Raw genomic sequence first — 16,302 nt, 5'->3', positions numbered from 1 at the left:
CTAGAGTGAGTGCCGTGGCATCAGCCTAGCTCACAGCAACCTCAGACTCCTGGGCTTAAGCGATCCTACTGCCTCAGCCTCCCGAGTAGCTGGGACTACAGGCATGAGCCACCATGCCCGGCTAATTTTTTTGTATATATATTTTTAGTTGGCCAGATAATTTCTTTCTATTTTTAGTAGAGACGGGGTCTCACTCTTGCTCAGGCTGGTCTCGAACTCCTGACCTCGAGCGATCCACCAGCCTCGGCCTCCCAGAGCTAGGATTACAGGCGTGAGCCACCGCGCCCGGCCGGGGCCCTTATTTCTTTTTTTTTTTTTTTTTGAGACAGAGTCTCGCTTTGTTGCCCGGGCTAGAGTGAGTGCCGTGGCATCAGCCTAGCTCACAGCAACCTCAAACTCCTGGGCTTAAGCGATCCTACTGCTTCAGCCTCCGGAGTAGCTGGGACTACAGGCATGCGCCACCATGCCTGGCTAATTTTTTCTGTATATATTTTAGTTGGCGAGATAATTTCTTTCTATTTTTTTTAGTAGAGACGGGGTCTCACTCTTGCTCAGGCTGGTCTCGAACTCCTGATCTCGAGTGATCCACCGGCCTCGGCCTCCCAGAGTGCTAGGATTACAGGCGTGAGCCACCACGCCCGGCCTCTTTTTTTTTTTTTTTTTTTTTTTTGAGACAGGTCTCTGTCACCCAGTCTGGAGTGCAGTGGCATGATCATAGCTTACAGCAGTCTCAACTTCTGGGCCCAAGCGATCCTCTGGTCTTAGCCTCCCAAGTAGCTGGGACTACAGGCATGGGCCAACACGCCCCACTAAACCATTATTTTTTGAAATACTTTTTGCCTCATTTTCTCCTTCTGGGACTCTAATTTAAAATACTGACCTTTTCGTATTTTCTCACAGGTCTTCGAGGTTCTGCTTATTTTTTTCTACTTTTCAGATTAAATACTTTCTTGGATCTGTCTTCAAGTTCATAGACCCTTTTCTCTTTTCTCTATTTTACTATTCTAGTGATTTTTTTTTAATTCAGATATTGTGATTTATTTTTAGATCTAGAATTTACATTTTTTTGTGTATGATTTCTTTCTCTACTGAGATTTCCTGTCTTCCTCTATTATGAGCATATTTTCCTTTTTGTCTTTGAGCATAGTTATAACTGCTTTAAAATCCTTGTCTGGAAACTTTAGAATCTAGGTCATCTTAGGGTATGTCTCCTTGATTATGTTTTTCCTTGAGAATGGGTTATGTTTTCTTGTTTCTTCTATGGGGAGCAATTTTGGATTGTATTCTGAATATTACAAATGATAAATTTGTAGAACTTTGGATTTTGTTATGCTCCTCTGAAGAGTATTGATTTTGTTTCTTTTCTTTTTTAAAGCAGACAGTTAACTCAGCAGAACTCAAACTTTAAAACTGTTCCCTATGTGGTAGGTGGAAGCTCATATTTCAGTTCAGTTCTTTTAGCTGGCCTCCTCAGAGTATGCTCTGTGATATCTTTCAGGGATCAGCCAGAGACCTGGACAGTTTTATGCAGATGTTAAGGTTCCCCCTCACGGGCTCTCTTTTTTTTATAGTGTTCTCACCTTATTTTCCAGTGGTGACGGTTGCTCTGGACTGTCTTTTGTTTCTTTCTTTCTTTTTTTTTTTTTTGAGACAGAGTCTCGCTTTGTTGCCCATGCTAGAGTGAGTGCCGTGGCATCAGCCTAGCTCACAGGCTCACAAGCAACCTCAGACTCCTCGACTTAAGCGATCCTACTGCCTCAGCCTCCCGAGTAGCTGGGACTACAGGCATGTACCACTATGCCCGGCTAATTTTTTTTATATAGATTTTTAGTTGGCCATATAATTTCTTTCTATTTTTAGTAGAGACGGGGTCTCGCTCTTGCTCAGGCTGGTCTCGAACTCCTGACCTCGAGCGATCCACCAGCCTCGGCCTCCCAGAGTGCTAGGATTACAGGCATGAGCCACCACACCCGGCCTGTCTTTTGTTTCTTAAAGACAATAGGATTGTGAATTTTCCATTAGAGTTTTAGCTATCCTGCATGGTGCAAGGCTAAAAGATAAAAATTGGGGGCTAAGTACAGTGGCTCATGCTTATAATCCTAGCACTTTGGGAGGCTGAGGTGGGAGGATTACTTGAGGCCAAGAGCTTGAGACCAGCCTGAGCAACATAGCAAGACCCTATCTCTACAAAAAAATGGAAAAATTAGCTGGGTGTGGTGGCACGAGCCTATAGTCCCAGATACTCAGGAGCCTGAGACCAGAGGATCACTTGAGCTCAGTCAGGAGTTTGAGGTTGCAGTGAGCTATGACAATGCCACTGCACTCTAGCCTGGGCAACAGAGTGAGACCCTGTCTCGGGGTGGGAGGGGGGAAGGAAGGAAAGAAACAAAAGAAAAAGATAAAAATTGGGGAAACTTGTCTAGTGTAGTTACCTTCTTGTGAGTGTCACCTCCCATCCAACATCTGTCTGCTTTTGTTCACTCTCTAGTGTCTTCAGGTGGTTATTTTGTCTAGAGTTACAGCTATTGTGAGAGGCAGAGGGTTGATCCTATAGGAACTACTTGGCCGCACCAGAAGCCTCAAATTGATTTTTTTTTTAAAACCTTTAAGTTGTAGAATAATTTTAGATTCACAGAACAATTGCAAAAATAATACAGAGAGTCAAGAAATTTTAAATGAAAATATTTCTAAAATATATTAGTGTTTCCTTGACATATTAAAATGCCAGATGTAACTGCCAGTTAGCATCAACATTCTGTATATAAATTCAGTAATGAAGCAATGGCCTTGGTAGCTACTGAGGTATGTAAGACTATTTTTGCTTTTCTGCTAAATGGCCTCAGCTATTATGCTTTTCAAACTTAGATCTCTCCTTTGTGTGTGTGCATGTGGGCCTGTGTCTATGTTCTATTTCTTACTTTGCCAACTTAGCTCTATTGATGTAGCCCATTTCCTTGAATTTTATATTGTAATCTTTTGTGGTTCAGTAAACCAGATAGATAAATTTGTTTGAAATAGGAGTAAATGTGCTCTGAGAGCTTGAATGCTGAGTTCATGAGTCAAGTACATGATCTTTAGTACATGGTCTTAGATTACCAGTGGCTTTTTCTCTAGACCTGTGCTGTCCAATACTATAGTCACTAGATATATATGATTGTTGAGTGCTTGAAATATGTTCAGTTTGAATTGAGATGTACTATAAGCATAAAACATACACCAGATTTTAAAGACTTAGTACAAAGAAAAGAATGTAATAACTTTTTATGTTTTTACGTGTTGAAATTATATTTTAGATGTGTTGGGTTAAATAAAAATATTATTTAGATCAATTACACTTGTTTCTTTTACTTCTTTTTTTCAGGAATTTGTGTGTCATTCTCATGCAGGGGCCATGCTAACCTTTTCTGTATAGTTGCAATTTAGCATATGTGCTGTCAAAGTGAGCACTCTTTTTGTTTTTAATATGGCTGCAAGAAAATTTAAGTCTGGGCACGGTGGCTCACGCCTGTAATCCTAGTACTCTGGGAGGCCGAGGCAGGAGGATTGCTCGAGGTCATGAGTTCAAGACCAGCCTGAGCAAGAGCGAGACCCTGTCTCTACTAAAAAACAGAAAGAAATTAACCGGATAACTAAAAATATATAGAAAAAAGTTAGTCGGGCATGGTGGTACATGCCTGTAGTCCCAGCTACTCGGGAGGCTGAGGCAGGAGGATTACTTGAGCCCAGGAGTTGGAGGTTGCTGTGAGCTAGGCTGACTCCATGGCACTATAGCCTGGCCAACAGAGTGAGACTCTGTCTCCAAAAAAAAAAAAAAATATGGTTTGTAATTTATTCTGAAAAGATAATAGACTTCGCTCCTCCTGTTTTAGGCTTTTGATGAATGAATATGAACAAGCAGAACTTGTGTTATGGTTCTGCTGTGCTTAGATGCAAAGTCTGGTCATTGTACACTGACACTTTGTTTTAAAAAATGATTCTGGCTGAGACATTTCAGATTTGATTTTTTCAGATGAAAGCCTTTGTTTTCATCTTCAGCATATGCTAAAAATAAGTGATGGAAGTATTCAAAATAATCTTTCTCAACTGACATTAATCCCCTATGTTATTTCAGCTAGTTTTTGAGTGACTATTTTGCATTCAGCATTTATTTAAAAGAAGTTCTATTATATTTAAACAGTTTAACATTTTGGCACTGATTAGGATCAGGAATGAGATTATCATGTATAAACATTTGGAGCATTTTCTTTTATAATTTTCTTAAAACTTAAAGAAAACAAAAACATGTTCATTATAAAAAGGCAATCAGGACAAAGGTGTATAAAGTTAATACTCCTCTCCCTGAATCTGTCCTGAGGTAATGTTAATTTTGGCTTATAGCCTTCCACACTTGAGAACTATTTTCAAGATGTAAATGCCCGGGTTATACAATTATGGTGTTTCTTGAAGGGATTTGCCTTTCCATCCTCCAGCAAAGTATAGTCCCACTCTCACCCTCATCTTGAGGCTTTCCTTGACCCAGTTGCACAAACCAGATATCTAGGAGCTATTTGATTTCTTTACCTCACTTCCCACATCCTAACCATCCATTAATCTTTAGGATTGTATCATTCCAATTCAATTTAATCCACATATTTCTTTCCATCACTGTTGCCTCTTCTACCTACTTCAAACCACAGTTAACTGCAAATACTGCATTAGGTCTCCCAGCTTCCATTTTTCATTGGCTCCATGCCCCCAACCTGTTTTCCGTATGGCAGAGTGTTATTTATTGTGTTAAATGGAAATTGGCTTTTGCCCTCATGGCCCCACTCAACACAACCCTTCAGTGGTATCCCGTTACCCTGTTTTCTGGCATTCCTCACCCCTTTTTTTCTCCCCGCAGTGGAAACTCCTGTGAAGTCAGGAGTATATTCTCTACTTGGCACATACTTTTTTACTCAGCACTGACTATGTACTGGGCAATATTTTAAGAATTTTTCATCTATTAACCTCACTTAATATTCATAATAACTTTAGAAAGTCTTCCCCATTTTACATATAAGGAAACTGAGGCCCAAAGAAGTTAAGTAACTTGCCCAGTGTCACACAGGTGGTTAAGCAGAAGAACCAATATATCAAACCCGTCATTCTACTTTCAGTCCTTGCTGTTAAACATCGTGTTAACTGGTTTTTTTCTACACAGTACGTACTTGGTAAACATTTGTTAAATGAATGAATAAAATGTTCGCTCTGTGAGAGTAAAGTTCAAACCCTTTAATTTGGTCTAAAACATCTTTCATGATCTGGCCCTGCCAATGCCACTTTCTCTTGTATTCACAGCAATCTAGCCCACACTGGCTCTTTCCACGGCGGCCTCCTCCTCATTCTTTAGGTCTAAGAGATTGTGCATAACCATCTTGTCTAAAGAGTATGTGCTCCATGCCCTTTCTCTGAGTACTTCTGTTTCCCTGTAGGCATTTATTGCAGTTTACAATTTTTAACTTTATATATGTTTCTTCCAAAAAAATCTGAGTTTCATAAGGTCAGGTCTTATCTGTCTCATTCTTTGTGATTCTCTTGGCTTTATACTCATCCAGTGGTGGTTTCAGCCTCAGGCTCCTATCAAGTTGGCCACAGCAGCCACAGGTTTTCCATTCAAGGGTTCCCTCCTCTGGGGTCTTTGTCTCCAGTGAGAAACTTTTCCTAGGAGAATGTCTCATTGCCTAGAACTAGGTCACCTGATGATGCCTAAGTCATTCACTGGCAAGTGGAATGAACTATCATGACTACCTCAGAACCAGTTTGGAATTACCCCTAGAATTGGGGATTGGACCATTATCTCCTGCATTCCTTGTGAGAGGGAGGAATGGATGCCTGATGACAACCAGTTCTATCATCAGAAAAAAGTGGGAGAATGGATCTTGGGCAGGCAAACGTCTAGGTTTGTTAACTGTGTCCCAAGATGATTTGGAGGCCTAATTGAAGTTTTTGAGAAAGATGGTGGCTTAATTTAGATTTTTGAGAAAAATTATTAGAAAAATTTGATACTTTTTTTTTCTGTGCTGAAAAACTGATACACATTCTTTGCAACTTCAAAGGCTTTTATTTTTAGCCAATCAATAGACAGCTAATAAGCAGTAAAGCATCTGTAGCAGGTCCTAAGGGAAGATTAAAAAAATATATATCTCAGTGAGGTTACAGTCTCATGAGATAGGGTACAGAGACAAGAACAGTAAAGTAATAATACACAGTAACAGTTTAAGCAGTCAACAAGGCAAGTCTCCCTTAATTGTTAAATAAATGATACAGGCTTGCTATTTCCTGGGAATTTGTAAGAGATGCTGAATCTTGGGCACCACCTCAGATCTACTGGATCAGAATCCATACTTTTACAAGATCCTTTGATGATTTGTGTTGACAGAATTTGAGAAGCTGGGATAGAAGTTGAGAGGACAGCTAATTGGTTTGAGCTAGAGTGATCTAGAAAGGTTTCTTGGAGATGAGACTTGAGCTTGACCCAAAGGACAGGTGTGGCAGTGGGCATTCCAAGTGGAAAATGTGATTTTATTAAGTGCCCAGATTTACGTGGTCTTACTGTATAGGATGAAAGGGAGGGAGTGTGGAGTAGTGCTGTGGGTCCTCAAGGACATTTGTGGGGAAGTCGTCCTAGGAAAGGAGGAGGGAGACCTTTGTAAGACCTCATTAAAAAATAATTTTTTTTTTTTTTTTTTTTGGCATTTTAGAGGCAGGGTCTTGCCTGTTGCCCAGGCTGGAGTGCAGTGGTGTGCTCATAGCTCACTGCGATCTTGAATTCCTGGGCTCAAGCCATCCTCATGCCTCAGCCTCAGCTTCCTGAGTAGGTGGGACTATAGAAACGTGCCACCACACCTGGCTCATTTTAAAAGGCTATTGTACACTTTTACAGGTTTTTTTTTTTTTTTAAATTAAACTATTAGCTACATTAGGTAGTTGAATCATACTTTGGTCATTTACTGAAGGAAACAGAAACAGACAACCTTTGAAATTACTGGAAGGTGAATCATCTCTCCTATTCAGCAGGTTTAACTATGTATAGATAGTTGTGGGTGGAAGAGGGTGATTTAAAAAGACAGCTATTTCACTCAATCACTCAACTATGACATTTAGCTGAAACAATTAGGTGAATTGTATGTTTAGCTGTTTCTTCCAACAGCATAGTAACTTTGAATCTTGACTTCAGTAATCTAAAGTATAGATTAGTTAGTTATTTCAGATAGATAGTAAGCATGGTAAACTTTAGCTATACTTTTATTTGGCCTCGCCCTTTTTAGAATTTAAAAATAAAATGAAAAGATATATTTTTCTATAGTTTTGAATGATTTCTCAATTTACAGTGGTTTAGACTAAAGCAAGAGAGTGTTAAGTGTACTGTTACAAGCTGAACCACCAACTTAGAGGAGGAGCCACTGGCAAGCCCATAAAACTGAAACTCACAAAACCACGATTTATTGGGGGATGTTTATGACACTTGAGAAGATGTTAAACAAGTGTTATTTCAATTATGATAAGGTTGGGGCATTTATTTAGAGTTTCTTTGTATCCTAAATTGAAATTGTTTTCTTTTAGTGTTATTCTCAAATTATTCAGATTAAACTTTATACACAATAGGTAATACAAAGGGAAGAACCATAGCTTCTCTTGTTCATCACGATCCCTGGTGTGTAGCACAGGTCCTTACCTAATTGGTTGAATGAATAAAAAATAAAAATATTTTACTTAAATTGTCTTTTTTTTTTTTGTAGAGACAGGGTCTTGCTTTGCTGCTTATACTGGTCTTGAATTCTTGGGCTCAAGTAGTTCTCCTGCCTTGGCCTCCCATGGTGCTGGGATTACGGGCATGAGCCACCATGCCTGGCCAAAAATTTTAATTTTGAAAGATTGATTTTTATCTACCTTTAAAGATAATACATAAATAATATAATAAAAGTGAGCTACAATACAGTCAGAAACTATTAGGACTGAAGTGGAAACTATATGAATTTAAAAAAACACTTTATTTAGAAATAATTTCAAATTTACAGACAAGTTGCAAGAATAAGAACAATTCAAAGAACACCCTTTACCCAGGTTAACCTATTGTTAACATTTTACCCCATTTGCTTTATTATTTGCTCTTTCTCTTGTAAGTTGTATACACTGTGATACTTTGCTCCTGAATATTTCAGTGTGTATTCCCTAAGAGTAGGGATATATCTTATATGTGTAATTTTTTTTTTAAGAGATAAGGTGTTCTTACTCTGTTGCCCAGGCTGGAGTGCAGTGGTGTGATCATAGCTCACTGTAGCCTCGAACTCCTGGGCTCAAGTGATCCTTCTTCCTCAGCCTCCCAAGTAGCTAGGTGTGTGCCACTGTGCCCAGCTGGTTTTTTTTAAAAATCTTTTGTAGAGATGGGGTCTTGCTATGTTACTCAGACTGATCTTGAACTCCTGGCATCAAGCAATCCTCCTGCCTCCGCCTCCCACAGCACTAGGATTATAAATGTGAGCTATTAGCCACATTTGGCTGATAAACCAAATCATTTAGTAGTATAATATAGTAATAAAAATTTGTAGTTACTCTTCTAAACCAGATATAACCATCCTACAGCACTTCATGCATCTATAAAGGACTCTGGATCACCAGAATTGTTCTTTTTTCTTTTTCTTTTCTTTTTTTTTTTTTTGAGACAGAGTCTCGCTCTGTTGTCCAGGTTAGAGTGCCGTGGTGTCAAGCTCACAGCAACCTCAAACTCCTGGGCTTAAGCAATCGTCTTGCCTCAGCCTCCCAAGTAGCTGGAACTACAGGCATGTGCCACCATGCCCGGCTAATTTTTTTTCTATATATATTTTTAGCTGTCCAGATAATTTCTTTCTATTTTTAGTAGAGACGGGGTCTCGCTCTTGCTCAGGCTGGTCTCAAACTCCTGACCTCGAGCGATCCTCCCGCCTCGGCCTCCCAGAGTGCTAGGATTACAGGCGTGAGCCACCGTGCCCGGCCCCAGACTTGTTCTTGACATTATATTTGGTCTTAAACTTTTAGAAACAATGCTGTACTGTTTTGCATTATATAACAAAAGGTACTTGCCTCTGCTTCTTGGTTTGTGTAAAGTTCTTAAATTTGAGTGTCTGCATCTTAAGAGGATTTAGGGTGGTTTGGTTTAGGTTTTGATTATGTCTAATTTTAAGGCAAGATAGTGTGGGGGAAGGAGGCTGTTAATTTATCAAATCTGGCCCTAACAAACAGTGACCAGGTTATTGGCCTACAAAGGGTTGAGTCCAAAGGCATCATGAGGAATTCAAAATTTAACCACGGGACAAGCTTCTTTCCAGTTTGGATTTTTTTTTAAACATGTTTTTCCTCTGTTAGTGTTTACTAAAATAATGGTCTACTCACTAAATGCATCAGAATTAGAATTGCTTGAAGTGCTTGTTCAGAATTACAGATTCCCAGACTCTACCGCAGACATAGTGAATCAGGGTATCTGGAGGGGAAACCTGGTATTTGTATTTTAAGCCCATTTCCTGGATGGTTTTTTGTTTCTGCTCCTATCTACTTTTATTACATAGATTTCCTTCATTTTCGGGGTTTTTCCACATTCATGTTATAATTTGTGGTTTACTCCATTTTTGTATGTTTTTGATGGGAAGGTTTTTGTTTGCTCGCTTTTTTTTAAGTGAAAGATTCATGTCTATATTACAAATATCAAAAAGTATGAAATGGTATGTAATGAACAACTCTTCCCATCCTTCAATTTTAGAGCATTATGGTATTCTAAGCCCTTTATGTGTATTCATTCAATTCCCTTAACAATCCAGTGAAATGTAACAACTCATTCAATTCCCTTAACAATCCAGTGAGGTGTAGGTGCTATTATTATTCCCATTTTGTAGAAGAGTGAAACAGGCCCAGAGAGGTTAAATCACTTTTTCAAAGTCACTTAGCTAGGAAGTGGTGGGAGAGTCTGGCTCTAGATTAGTGCTCTTAACCACCATCCTCTCTGCTGAGAGGATATAAGGATTAACTAGATTAATACTGAAGAGCTTGTTTTGGGAGAACAGAGAGTTCATCTTCAGTAAGGTAAATGTTCCATGTGAACTCACAACAGCCTATCCTGCAGTTTCATTTAGGCCTGGTAGTTGGGTATCCTCATGTGATTTCAAACTAATCAGTTCCTTTCTAAACTGCACGGGCTTTTATCTGGAGCGTAGACTTCATGAGTTGGTGATGCCCAACAAGGAAATGGTAGCAACTGAAGTCTTTCCAGTGCCTTGACCTTGGCTGTATTCTATTTACATAGGTAAATAAATATGGGTATGTAGTAATTCTAACATTATACATCATTTGACTTAATTTAGATTTATTGAATTAGTTTAATGATACAGTAATGGCCAGGAAACAGTGATACAGTCTTTGCATGACCAGAGATTTTTAACATCATAAATAAATGATATCTTTGCTTTATTCCATTTAGTGGACTATTTAAACTTTATACAGACTATTTTTTAAAGCATAGGGCCATCATGTATGTCAGTTGTAAGAATTTAATGTGGAAGATAGGTTCTTTCCCCTCTCTTACTGTTATCTGAAAGAATAAAGTAATCTAGGGATTCTAATGACTAAGGGCTTGAACTGAAGAACCTGTTGTTAGGCCTTGAGTTCTTTGCATGAAGTATCTTTAAAGTCAGGTAACATTTATTAAACTCTTACCATGTGCCAGGAACTGTGTACCCTAACTGATTTGATCCCCATAATAACATGGTATAGTAAGTTAAGTTTCACAGATGTTAAGTAATTTACTGAAGATGACACAGCTAATTAAGCAGTAAAGTCAGGATTCAAACCCAGATATGTCAAGCCCAAACTTTGTTTAAACTTCTCTGACAGACCCTGTAGAAGGATTATACTGACTGTTATTATAACAGCTTATTATACTGACTCCAAACCTTGGTTTCAGCATGTGTTAAGCAGAATTTCTGAAGAAATAGGTAATAGAATCCAGGTGACTTTGCCCATTTATCTTGTTGTTTTGTGACTTTTAAGTTAATCTAAATCAAAGCAAGCCATTTTGTGTATTCAGACAGCTAATTTAGATCGACAGAATCCACGCTAAAGGTAAATGGGGTATTTAAATTTTAGAGTTTATTCTTTTAAAAGCAATACATTGCTCTTTACATTCCCTAGAAAATATGTTGAGGAAAATAATTTAATGGTCAGGAACCCATTCTTACCTTCAGGTCCCAAATTCTCTCTATCTTTTTTTTTTTGAGACAGAGTGTCACTCTGTTGCCCAGGCTAGAGTGCCGTGGCGTCAGCCTAGCTCACAGCAACCTCCAACTCCTGGGCTCAAGGAATCCTCCTGTCTCAGCCTCCCGAGTAGGTGGGACTACAGACATGTGCCACCATGCCCGGCTAATTTTTCTATATATATTTTTAGCTGTCCATATAATTTATTTCTATTTTTTTTAGTAGAGACGGGGTCTCGCTCTTGCTCAGGCTGGTCTCGAACTCCTGAGCTCAAATGATCCACCCACCTTGCCTCCCAGAGTGCTAGGATTACAGGCATGAGCCACCGCACCCGGCCCCCAACTTCTCTCTTTCTTCCCCTAGTCATGAACACCCCTCACCCCTAGTCCCATAAACACAAGGAAAGAGAAGAATGAAGTTAAAGCTCTCCTTCTTGGGTGTTTAAAAATCTGACTAGTCCAAAGATTGATTAAACTAGGTTTTCTAAGTGAGCAGTTACTTAATCTTGACTTAGTAAAACATTAAAATATTTATAGCATCTGCCATTGACCCCTCTTCTGCAATGTAGGAGTTAATCCAGCAGTTTCTGATTAAATACCAGTATTATGCAATTCAAGAATTATAATAGAGGTCTGAAGGGAGGGGGTGAGGCTAGTAGTGAGGAATGGTGAGTGTGTGAGAGGAACTCCAGGCAGCAAGTTAAAAAAAATACCGCTTTTATAAAAACAAAACCCAAATGAATGCTAAGATTCTTCCATTATCTGGAAATTCATGACTATTCTGTCTCAGTGGGGTTATTCCAGTGTTTCTCTTTAATTATTTGGGTTTTCTAATTTTTAAGAGAACATTATAGGCATGTGTGTTTTTGTAATATGAAATCATAATTTGGAAGCTTTATGTAATCCGAATTAAAATCTTCTCCAGCATGTGTATATTTATATGTATAATCTGTATCTATACATTTTGAAAAGAGCTTTATTAGATATAATCCATATACCATATAATTCACTCCTTCAAAATGTACAGTTCAGTGGGTTTTGATATATTCATGAAATTGCCCAACCATCATCAGAGACTAATTTTAAAACATTTTTATTACCCCAAAAAGAAACTCTGTATCCATTAGCAATCACTACCCCTCCCCCCGAACCCCTAGGCAATCACTATCTACTTACTGTCTGTCTCTATGGATTTGCCAATTTTGGATATTTCATATAAATGGAATCATATGCATTTGTCCCTCAGCATCCTTGGGGACACTGGTTCTAGGATTTCCTCCCATCCCCACCTCCCCATCCCTGGATGCGCAAGTCCCTTGTCCATGGATGTGGAGGGGCAACTGTAATATGTGGTCTTTTGTAACTGGCTCCTTTCATGTAGCATGTTTTCAAAGTTTATTCAAGTTGTAATTTGTGTCAATACTGTAAGGTTTTTTGGATTGGCTGGCGCCAGAGAAGGAAAGATGAGCAGAGTTGAAAGGGATAAGTACAAAGGCTTTATTGGGGCACTCCTCGGTGAGGGTAACGGATCCCAAGAGAGGGGCCCGGGCGAGATTCTCGGGTCCTGACGGGGGGGAGGGGGGAGAGAGAGAGACCCGAGAAGTCTCATCGCCCAGAAGTTTTGAGTGGGCTTATATATGTTTTTAGGGTTGGGGAATGGAGGTTTCTTCAGCGGGAAGATTTTGGCGCAAAGAGTGAGGAATTTCTTTATTGCAATTTTAAGGAGGGTATTGAAAAATAGGAGGGGCCGGTGGTATGTGTGGACTCAGGAACCGAGACTCTTATCAGGGTAACCATCCAGGTGTGGTCGTCCTTTAAGTTAGCTGGGCCTTGCAGGCATTGTCCTTGGCAGGTCTCATGGGCTTTTTCTTTTTCCATTAGGGAGGGGAGGGGTACCTGCCACCAGCCTTACAAATACTGCATTCCTTTTTATTGTTAAACAGTGTTCCACTGTATGGATATACCACATTTTATGCATTTTTAATTTTGCATTTAAAATTTAATGTATCTGAGAGACTTCTGCTTCTGGGAAGATAGTATAGATGGTAGGTAGTTTCCTGGTTTTTTGCCTTATATATCCCTGACTTGGAGTTAAGGAAGCCAGCATCCTGGAAGCATCAGCAGGTACAAACAAAAATAAAAGCTCCAGCAAAATTCTGCTCTCTGTAGCCAAAGAACCAGGAAAGGGGCAGTCTAAGCAAGACCGAAATGTTTCAGACAAAAACTGTCCTACTCCAAACACCACAGAAAAAACTGTGGCCCCACCCTCACCCATGCTAGTAAAGGCTGAATGGGTGGCCTAGACTTCCATCCTCTGGTGGTGGTCTGTAATTTAACAGATCTTTTACTGAAGGGCTTGGGTGGTCTCCAGTGTTTTGCTATTACAAACTATAATGCTTTAGTGTTCCTCCCTCTTACTTGTATCTTTGGATGTCTGTATTTAAGTGTTTCTACAGAATAAATTTCTAGATGTAAAATTTTGGGACCAATAGCATATAGTGGTGCTTTCAGAAATGGCAGTTAGACGGATAACATCAAACCATGGAAAGTTAAGAAATATTACATTTTCAGTCTACATTTTCTCTGTTGTTTAGACAGGGTGATTTTTATTGTTCTGTCTTCCAGTTCACTGATTCTTTCCTCTGTTTTTTTATTTGCTTCAAGCTGTTCATAATTGTTTGTTGAAGTGTTTTTATTATGGCTGCTTTAGAATCTCTGTCCAGTAATTGTAACACCTCTGTCATCTTAGTGTGTCTATTAATTGCCTTTTTTCATTCAGTTTGATATGGTTCTTGGTATGACAAGTGATTTTCAGTTGAAACCTGGACATTTGCCTACTTAGAGACTCTGGATCTTGCTTAACCTTTCTGTTTAAACTTCTCTGACACTCAGATAAGACTTCTAACACTGCTTTGATGGGGGGTGGGGAAAGAGGGGGGCACACTGCCTTGTTGTAACCAGGTGTGGAGATAGAAGTCCAGGTACCTTACTTGCTCTCATCATTTTTAAATTTAATACTTCTGAGAGACTTTTGCTTCTGAGAAGATGGAATAGATGGTGGTGAGTTTCCTTGTTTTCTTGCCTCATATATCCCAGACTTGGAGCTAAAGAAGCCAGCAACCAAGGTATGGAGGTTCCTCATTACTGCTGGGGGTAGGTGGGTATTCCAGCTCTCCATGTGATCTCACTCATACTCCAGTAGCGGTGGCCTCATTTATTGCTGATTGATGACCAAAGTCCTGTCTCTCTGTTAGGCCTCCTCAGACCCCACCCCAGAGGCAGGGGTTGGGGTGATGGTGGAGGGAGGGGCTCTTGTTACCTACTGGCAGGGTTGAAGGCCCTGGTTCCCTCCTTGGCCTGCTCTGACAACATACTGATAGGGGTGTTACAGCCTCCAGAGGGTTGATTATATTAATTGTAAAAATGTTACAGTGTTAATATATAAAAGTTATATATGAGTTTTAAAAGAAAAATGTAGTATTTACATGGAAAATAAAAATGTGCAAGTCCAGGCATGGTGGCTCGTGCCTGTAATCCCAGCTACTTGGGAGGCTGAAGCAGGAGGATTGCTTGAGGCTAGGAGTTTGAGACTAGCCAGGACAACATAGCAAGACCCCTGTATAAAAAAAAAAAAAGAATATGCTGTTATTAATGACAAAAACATGTGTTTACTATATGTCAAGCACTCTTCCTAATGCTTTACAGAGGGTGGTATAGGGCTAGACCCCACTTGCCAGCCTCTCTTGCAGTTAGATGAAGCCATGTGATTAAGTTCTTTCCAGAAGAGTGTGACAAGAAATGACAGGTAGAACTTCTGGGCTGGGGCATTTAAGATGTTCCTCCTCAAAAAATAAAATAAAATGAAAAATAAAAAAAATGTGGAAGAATAAGTAGCAGATTGCTGAATGGTTTGAGGGCAAGGGAACTCTGAGTTTCTGTAGTGTTTCAGTTTTCATTTATTTTAAAAATGATAAATATACAGTCCTGTTAGAAGCAGCAAAAAAGCAAAGTATTTTTTAAAGGTATACTTTTCTTAGATGCTTGTGTTAGTATGTTTTGTGCTGCTGTCGAGATACCTAAAGCTAGGTAATTTATAATGAAAAGAGGTTTATTTGGCTTATGATTCTGCAGGCTGTACAAGAAGCATAGTGCCAGCATCTGGGTCTGTTGAGGGCTTCAGGGAGCTTCCAATTAAGGTGGAAGGTGAAGGAGGAACAGGTGTGTGGCGTGGTGAGTGTGGGAACAAGAGAGAGGGAGGAGACTCTTTTGAACAACCAGCTCTTAGGAGACCACATAAAGAACTCATTATCTTGGGGAGGGCACCAAGCCATTCATGAGGAATCTGCCCCCATGACCCAAACACCTCCCACCAGGCCCTACTCCAACACTGGGGATCAAACTTCAACATGAGATTTGGAGGGCCCAAACATCCAAACCATATCAGTGCTATTATTAGATACCTATCTGTTAATTTTTATTGTTGTTAGTACAAAATTGGGTGTAGAATAAAGGTATCATGACTGCCCAGTATATACGCTTTCCACTGTATCACAGTGCCTTCTGTTAGTTGTAGCAATAGGTTGTATTCAGTGTAGTTTATACTAAATAGTAATTTTGATTCTATAACTTTGTTGAAATGGGATTTTATTAGTATAACTTGGATTAAAGGAAGAAGTTTTTGGTTTGTGACTTCCAGAAATCTGAATTTCTCCACAATTTTATATACTTTTAAAAAATATCATCCGACTAGTAGCTTGCGATTTTCTAATGTTGTTAAAACTTTGGAAAAATTTGTTCATGGTAATGTTTCTTATTTGACTTGTAATCAGTTTCGGGAGAGTGATTAACAAAAAAAGGCATTTTTTTTCCAGGTCTGTCTTGAAGAGTGTGTATGCTTTTTTTGGTGTGCACGTGAAGGAAAGTACTTATATGAGGATTGTGAGATATGTAAGAAGCTTCTAATTCATCTAAAAGAGATGTAGATTGGGAAAATTTGCCAGAAAATTACAGACAAATGAGGCAGTCAGTCTGCTGTGAAAGCAAAGGGCATTTGCATCCTGAC

General features: G+C 39.3%; 1 protein-coding gene and 1 non-coding gene across 2 annotated transcripts in view; one reads left to right on the top strand and one right to left on the bottom strand.

Annotated features, from left to right (window-relative positions):
* The window catches only part of CLIC4 (chloride intracellular channel 4), a 73,929-nt gene that overhangs the window by 20,721 nt on the left and 36,906 nt on the right, over positions 1-16,302 (top strand). The gene's annotated exons all lie outside the window — the stretch shown is intronic.
* LOC123636200 lies at positions 3,342-3,447 on the bottom strand. The gene has a single exon (XR_006734403.1). It is a non-coding gene; the product is annotated as a U6 spliceosomal RNA (small nuclear RNA).

The sequence above is a fragment of the Lemur catta genome, chromosome 3 (assembly GCF_020740605.2).
Source record: "Lemur catta isolate mLemCat1 chromosome 3, mLemCat1.pri, whole genome shotgun sequence".
Classification (NCBI taxonomy): Eukaryota; Metazoa; Chordata; class Mammalia; order Primates; family Lemuridae; genus Lemur; species Lemur catta.
This window is presented reverse-complemented; position numbering and strand designations above follow the sequence as displayed.